Raw genomic sequence first — 8,347 nt, forward strand, 5'->3', positions numbered from 1 at the left:
CTTTCCTGCTCCTCTGATGCTGCTTGGCCTGCTGTGTTCATCCAGCTGTACACCTCGGTAGCTCAGATTCTCCAGCATCTGCAGTTCCTACTATCTCCGGAGTCCAAAGGTTTAAACAAAAATTTTCTGGAAAGGTAGAATGAGATTGGGAAGAGAACAAATCATTCAAGGTCTTGAGAGAAAAATAAATTCAGAAATGGAGGAGAATTTTGCAAAGACCAGGAGTTAAGAATGACTGTTTTGAATAGAAAGGAGAGTACCAGAAGAGAGGAAACCATTTACAATATTAGCTAACATGCAGCTAGGAAGTCAAGTGGGGTTAGATGACAACCAAGACTCTGTAAAGGCACTTCAGTTCTGAAACAGAAGGTTGTAGATTTAAATCCAAATAAAGAGACCTTAACACAAATTTCAAATGGACACTTCAGTGTTGTCCCAAGGAGGGTTGTGTTGTCTTTCAAATTGAAACATTAAACAAAGTCCCTGTCTGGCTTCTCAAGTCGATGTAAAAAGTTTTGTGGTGTTATTCGAGGAAGAGCAAGGGAGTTTTCTCCAATGATGTGACTGATGTTAATCCTTCAGCCAACACAACTAAAAAAAAATTGCATATTTCTGTTTTTGTATGTTTTTGGGAACACTTGTATAAATTAGTTGCTGTGTTTCTTACATTACAAACATCACAAAAAATATTTTAATGGCTGTAAAATATTTATGAATCTGTGAGGATGTGAAAGGTGCTAACTGAATGCAAGTCTTTCTGGGACCAAGAGAACAGGTTTTAATTCAACTACTACTTGGAAGTTTCAGGGTTCATTTGATGGAGACGCTCAAGATTATGATAAGATAAACAGTGTGATTATTTTCCCACTTGTTAGTAAGATTCCAATGCGAATGCAGAAATTTAAGACAACCACAAGATGGAGAAAATGTTAGAAAAGAATATCTTTAGACAGAGTGTGCAAGAATGTAAATTCTCCACCATAAACTGTTATTGAAGCAGTCAGTTAAGAAGATTAAGTAGTTTTGTTTATGAATAGAAATATTAAATGATATGGGAATCGAGCAGGAGAATAGGATTTGACTTTGTGGTTTATATGGAGAAAAACTGACGTGATAAACATGACCACTGGTACTGTGACATTCTACAATTCTACAGGTCGGCGACTATAGCTATTAGTTTATCAAAACATATATTCAAGTTCATCAAACAACCATTTTCTGGTGATGTTTATTCACCATTTCATGCAAGGATCTGAAACTGGTTACGTTATCAAGAACATTAGTGGAACTCATACAAAAGCTTACAGAAACAAATAACTTGAAGTACCAATTTTCATTTATCTGTGGTGTTCATTCCATTAGTAAACATTAGTAAACTAGTCAACATTTTCAGTATAAAGCATTAGATGTATGGAAATGTTTGGAGATGTTTGAATCATCTCCAAAGTTTAGTTCTTCGATTATATCTCCCCCCGCCCCAGCCAATTATCAGATCCCACTTTATCAGCATGTCACTAAGCCACTTTAATAAATGAAAATAATTCTACTGATTCTTTCTATTAGTGCATTCCATAATTCAGATCACTTTGTTTAACCAGGGAACAATTCTCTGGCAATTAAAGAAAATAAATGAAAAAGAACTTGAACTTGTATATACACCTGCATTCCCCATACAGATGGCCTAAAGGCCCTCCGCTTCTTCCTGTCCCGCAGGCCCGACCAGTCCCCCTCCACTGACACCCTCATCCACTTAGCCGAACTCGTCCTCACCCTCAACAACTTCTCTTTCAATTCCTCCCACTTCCTACAGACAAAGGGGGTGGCCATGGGTACCTGCATGGGCCCAAGCTATGCCTGCCTCTTTGTAGGTTACATGGAACAATCCCTCTTCCGTACCTACACTGGCCCTAAACCCCACCTCTTCCTCCGTTACATTGATGACTGTATCGGCGCCGCCTCGTGCTCCCACGAGGAGCTCGAACGGTTCATCCACTTCACCAACACCTTCCACCCCAACCTTTAGTCCACCTGGACCATCTCTAATACCTCTCTCTCCTTCCGGGACCTCTCTGTCTCCATCTCGGGCAACCACCTAGAAACCGATATCCATTTCAAGCCCACCGACTCCCACAGCTACCTAGAATACACCTCCTCCCACCCACCTTCCTGCAAAAATGCCATCCCCTATTCCCAATTCCTTCGCTTCCGCCGCATCTGCTCCCAGGATGAGGCATTCCACTCCCGTACATCTCAGATGTCCTCGTTTTTCAAGAACCGCAACTTCCACCCCGTCAGTGGTCGAGAACGCCCTCAACCGTGTCTCCCACATTTCCTGCAACTCATCCCTCACACCCCATCCCCGCAATAACAACCAAAGAAGAATCCCCCTCGTCCTCACGTACCACCGCACCAACCTCCGGATCCAACGCATCATCCTCCGACACTTCCGCCATCTGCAATCCGACCCCACCACCAAAGACATCTTTCCCTCCCCACCCTTATCTGCTTTCCGGAGGGACCACTCTCTCCGTGACTCCCTTGTCCGCTCCACACTCCCCTCCAGCCCCATCACACCCGGCACTTTTCCCTGCAACCGCAGGAAGTGCTAGACCTGCCCCCATACCTCCTCCCTCACCACCATCCCAGGCCCCAAGAAGACTTTCCACATCAAGCAGATGTTCACCTGCACATCTGCCAATGTGGTATACTGCATCCGCTGTACCCGTTGTGGCCTCTACATCGGGGAAACCAAGCGGAGGCTCGGGGACCGCTTTGCAGAACACCTACGCTTGGTTCGCAATAAACAACTGAACCTCCCAGTCGCGAACCATTTCAACTCCCCCTCCCATTCCTCAGACGACATGTCCATCCTGGGCCTCCTGCAGTGCCACAACGATGCCACCCGAAGGTTGCAGGAACAGCAACTCATATTCCGCTTGGGAACCCTGCAGCCCAATGGTATCAATGTGGATTTCACAAGCTTCAAAATCTCCCCTCCCTCTACCACATCCCAAAACCAGCCCAGCTTGTCCCCGCCTCCCTAACTTGTTCTTCCTCCCACCTATCCACTCCTCCCACCTCAAGCCACACCCCTATTTCTTACCTACTAACCTCATCCCGCCCCCTTGACTTGTCCGTCCTCCCTGGACTGACCAATCTCCTCCCTACCTCCCCACCTATACTCACCTTTACTGGCTCCATCCCCGCCTCTTTGACCTGTCTGTTTCCTCTCCACCTATCTTCTCCTCTATCCATCTTCTATCCGCCTCCCCCTCTCTCCCTATTTATTTCAGAACCCCCTTCCCCTCCCCCATTTCTGATGAAGGGTCTCGGCCCGAAACGTCAGCCTTCCTGCTCCTATGATGCTGCTTGGCCTGCTGTGTTCATCCAGCTCTACACCTTGTTATCTCTTAACATTTCAAGCCCAGTTACCTTTCGTCAGAATCTCTCAGGTTCTGAAGGAAGCGGTTCTGACAAACAAACAAACAAACAGTCAGTGGGCTTGAAATGTTAACTGGTTTTTTTTCTCTCAACGATACTGTGTTTCTCCAGCACTCGATTTCTGTGCCAAAGATTTTCACAGCAAATTATAGTTTTGAAGTATAGTCACTGTTACCAAGACTATGGTACCTCTATTTATTAATATAGTACTGAATAAAGTGATTCAATCTCAATTAGATATTCTCTACACCTTCTTTCTGGTCAAGTTAAAAGAATAGAATGTTTTAGTAGTACAAAATATTTGTGATAATTTTGTTCCAAATAGCTGGCTGTTTTAAAATCATTCTGGAAAACACAACTTAAACAATCAAATAGCAATTAAAATCTTCAAATATTTTTGTTTAGCGATAGATTACAGAAAATAAATTTGTGATTTAAGATCATTGTAGGGTTTATGTTGAGACAAACAATACACAATAACACAAGCAGAAACCCATTGCAACAGAAGCTCCACATAGAAGTAATACAAATGGTCAAACTTACTCATTTATTTTAGCTTTGCTGAGGCCATACGCTCTGATCTCAAGATGCCATAAAGATGTGTAAATTAAGTATATACACGTCAGGGAGTACTTATTAGGTAATAATTGCGTGCATATGAAGAGACGTGCTTGCCTTTGAGGGATTTGTGGCACAGTAGAAGTATCCCTATGTATGGACAAGTCCCACCTGCTGCAGAGACACATCTTAGCAACTGCGAACAGGCTGATTAAAACTTTTTTTAAGAGGAAATGTTCTTGTCTTTGAGGGTCTTAGGCATCCCTACCTCTGGGTAAGAGGTTTGGGTTTAATTCCACCTGCCCCAGAGGTGTGCTACAACGTATCCAAATAGGAACTCTTCTTCAAAGAGATGTACAAGGTGGCAGCCACTTCTACATTATTTAATGGGGCTACTCCTCATGTTTTGATTATACTTAAGCTTCACACTCCTGATCTTTTTTTAAAAATGTTATTGATATTTAAATGAGTATCAAGGGATATTTATTGACACTGGTGGTGGGCTGCAGAGTTAGGAGCTATGCATCTGTAATGTCTCACTTTGCAAATAAATCTAAAACTGAGTAAAGATTTCATTCTGGTCTCCTTCTTCACCACCTGACTGTATCAAATTAACCGAACAATATAGTCCACCTTAATTTATCCATCCAGAATCCTAAATGCTACTATAGATCTTATGTACGTTCTTACATTATACATAAAAATACCAACAAGTCATGGTGTTGTAACAGATTTAAAGATTATCTACAAGCAACTAATTCACAAAAGTGTAGAGCTGGAGGAACACAGCACGTCAGACAGCATCAGAGGAGTAGGAAAGTTGATGTTTCGGGTCAGGACCCTTCTTCAGAAATTTCTGAAGAAGGGTCCCGACCCGAAACGTCAACTTTCCTACTCATCTGATGCTGCCTGACCTGCTGTGTTCCTCCGGCTCCACACTGTGTTATCTCTGACTCCAGCACTGGCAGTTCTTACTATATCTAATTCACAAAAGTGGTTGTGCGCAGTTGATTTGTTTAAATCAAAAGTATTATGAGCACCTACATGGTGTTCTACTTGTGAATTCCCAGATAAACTGTAATGCTAAAATGGTATTTGAGCCAAGAAAAAAAAATAATGGAGTACCAATTTTGTACTGATGCATATTTCAGTGCAGGTATGTGCCATGCAAAATGACGTTTAATAGGTTGTAAAAGAGTAAAGCATTATAACCATGAGACAACAAGGTGCAGGGCTGGATGAACACAGCAGGCCAAGCAGCATCATAGGAGCAGAAAGGCTGACGTTTCGGGCCTAAACCCTTCATCAGAAAAGATGACTTGCATTTAAAATGTTTTGATGTTAAAAGTTGGCAATTGTAGCATTACTCTTACAAAATGTTTTACATAAATCTATAGCTTTAGGAAATTAGCAGTACTGAGTTTCAAGGGTTTTTTTCATTTTTCATGAAGGGTCCAACTCCATAGTGTTGCTTTACTGTATGTCGTCAGTTTGATTTTAAAGATCGCTTTTTTGAGAAGATTGAATACAAGAGACAAACCTCAACATGACATTTGGTCACATAATACAGATGCATCACACCTAATATCCACCTAATCCAGAGGGCTGATTTATCATAATGTTCCTGAAGCACCATTCATTTTAATGAAAATATCAAAGTATTAAACATTAACATACTAGCTTCCATATCATTTCAGCCGTCACTTTCAAGACAGTACCTGTCACTCTAAATCCCACCATCAGCAGGTAAGTCCTTGATTGCCTGCACCTCTATTATTATAGGTTATCTAAATTTCCACTGAGTCAAGATTCATACAAGACTTAAGGTGCAGAATAGATACATAAGTCATAATTAGTTTTACTCATGTCATTAATACAAATTGTCGTTGCATAACGAAATTTACATTCCATTCAGAGGGACGTCTTGGTTTACGTTCAGCTTTTTTTTTCTTACTCCACCTCCCACAGCCCCTCCTCTCACAGTCAATTGCCCAGTTTTTCAGACTTAATTCCAGTGTCAGCTTTAAGTCTACACCCCGCACCCCACCCCCCCAAAAGAGGAATCCACCAGTCTAACTTGGACGTCTCTGCTAATATAGCCTTTGCAATGCGAGTGAAAAATCATGACAAGGAAGTTAAAACAACGTTCATGTCTGCGAGACAAAGGCCCAGAAACTCCAACTGAAAACCAGTGCACATTTTGAGACGCCTTAAGAAATTAAAATTAGTTTTTTTAAAACGTGTTTTCCAACAAGGTTGTTTTCCCTTTTACCAAGAGATAGTTTGAAATCCCTAAGCGTGACAAACACCCAGTCAAATTCCAGAGTCCCAGTACTGTACTCTGGTTGAAGTAATTTATTTAAGAAAGAGTAGGATCAAATAGAATCCTTCCTGGATTATATTGACTCGTTTTACATTTCTGTATTGCACAATGTACGAGTTTATTTTTCATTTTCCTTTCCGTAATCTGTCTAGAAAATAATCCCCACGTTTCCCAATCCTCGTTTTGCCCCTTATTCTTTCTTGAATTTGGGGAAAAGTGGCAATCTTTACTGGGACATTGAACATCAAACTCATGTATCCGCCAAACTGTCATTCTGGCGGACCCCGTACATCAAATCAAGCGGAACAACCAGTTCTCTCCCAAACCACTTCGGAGTCGGATGGGCTGGAAAAGCAACACAATGTTAGAAGATGCCAGAGTTTAACTAGCAAAAAAACTTCACAATTTGCAAGAGAATAAGAGCGTACGATTAAGTATTAGTTAGGAATTGTAAAATGAAGCTCATTTTACGCTCGTAGTTTCGAAGGCCGATGTCAGTTAAGTAAACGTTTACAACTGTTCCTTTCCCCGCAGATCACACCGATTTTAAACAGCTCGGGCACTTTGTAAGCAATTGTACTGAGTAAAAGGCTCGACATATTAGCTTCCTGAATGAAGTCTTCACGTTAACCTTGGCACTGGAACCTCAAATGACTGTTAGGATGATTTTAGGACGTGTGTAATGTCACAAATATGGTGTTATATGTTTAGAAGAAGCCTCGCATTTTTCTCTATCTCTAATCCTGTAGAAATGCTCACACACCAGAAAATCAATCTAATGTCTATCTACAGTTCCAACACCCACCTTAATACAGAGGAGACTTTTGCAACTTCCTTCTGTCGACTAACGGAGGACTGAGCAGGGAAACCGATTCTTGACAGATCTTCTTTATGTTCATGGGAAAGCAGTGTCACGGAGACATTCGCCCGAATACATTTTTGGGTCTACATTGCAGATTGCCTCCAAAGCCCTCCGTTAGATTTCCAGACAAGCTGCGCTGCAAACAAGCTCCGAAATCCCAGGCTCGTCGCTCCAGGGCTCAGAGCGTCGAAACTACGGGAAAGATACTCGGTGATTGACAGCTCGTCAGGTGCGGGCTCCTTCATTGGAGGGAAACGTCGTCCGGGCAACAAGAGCCGATCGGTTATTGGTTAACGGCTGGTATCAGTGGTTGGCCCGCCCCGCATTCTGACCAATCAGGGAGAGGGAGTGTGTGTCGCAAGGCAGCGCGTGCTCGCCCGCCGAGCAACCGGAAACGTGGGCTGCTCCTTAACCATTGACAGGGTGCATTGTACTGGATGTGATCCGGGAGCTGTATCTCTTCGCATCGAGGTATAGGCAGTGTATGTGCTGCTACTTCTTTACAGTGCCGTGTCACTGTCAGCGAGGCACAGGCAGTGGGCTCGGTTCCTCATTTCGAAATGCTCCAATGTGCGCAGGGGCTGAGCTAGTTAAATGGCCAGCGCCCAGGAGTGACGGGAGGTGAAGTGCCCTGGAAGGAGCCTTCTCTCAAGTTGCCTGCGTCGCCCGAGGTCCTGTGTTTCTCCGGGGCAATCACTAGAGACGTTCAGCACGGAAACAGACTCTTCGGTCCAACTAGTCCATGCCGACCAAGTTTCCCAAACTGAACTAATCCCACATGCCTGCGCTTGGCCCATATCCGTCTGAACCTTTCTTATTCATGTAGCTATCCAAATGTCTTTTAAATGTTGTAATTGTACCTGCATTTATCATTTCCTCTGGCAGTTCATTCCACACACGAACCACCCTCTGTGTGGAAAAAGTTGCCTCTCCTGTCCATTTTAATCTCTCTTCTCTCACCTTAAAAATATGCCTCTGGTTTTGAACTCCCTAGTGAAAACTGCTTTGCTGTTCACCTTTTCTGTGCTCCTCACGACTTTATAGATTTCTATAAGGTCATCCCTCAACCTTCTCTGCTTCAGTGGAAAAATGTCACAGCGTATCCAACCTATCCTTATAACTTGGGCCATCCAGTCCCGGCAACATCCTAGTGAATCTTTTCT

General features: G+C 42.9%; 1 protein-coding gene across 1 annotated transcript in view; it reads right to left on the reverse strand.

Annotated features, from left to right (window-relative positions):
- LOC109921371 (SERTA domain-containing protein 2-like) overlaps window positions 1–7,381 on the reverse strand; it is a 51,530-nt gene extending 44,149 nt beyond the window's left edge. Inside the window, exon 1 of the mRNA XM_048600560.1 lies at window positions 7,128–7,381. The gene's annotated coding sequence lies outside the window, so the exon portion shown is untranslated. The remainder of the gene's footprint in view (window positions 1–7,127) is intronic.
- Window positions 7,382–8,347: the final 966 nt, after the last annotated feature.

Source organism: Rhincodon typus, chromosome 8 (assembly GCF_021869965.1).
Source record: "Rhincodon typus isolate 14 chromosome 8, sRhiTyp1.1, whole genome shotgun sequence".
NCBI lineage: Eukaryota > Metazoa > Chordata > Chondrichthyes > Orectolobiformes > Rhincodontidae > Rhincodon > Rhincodon typus.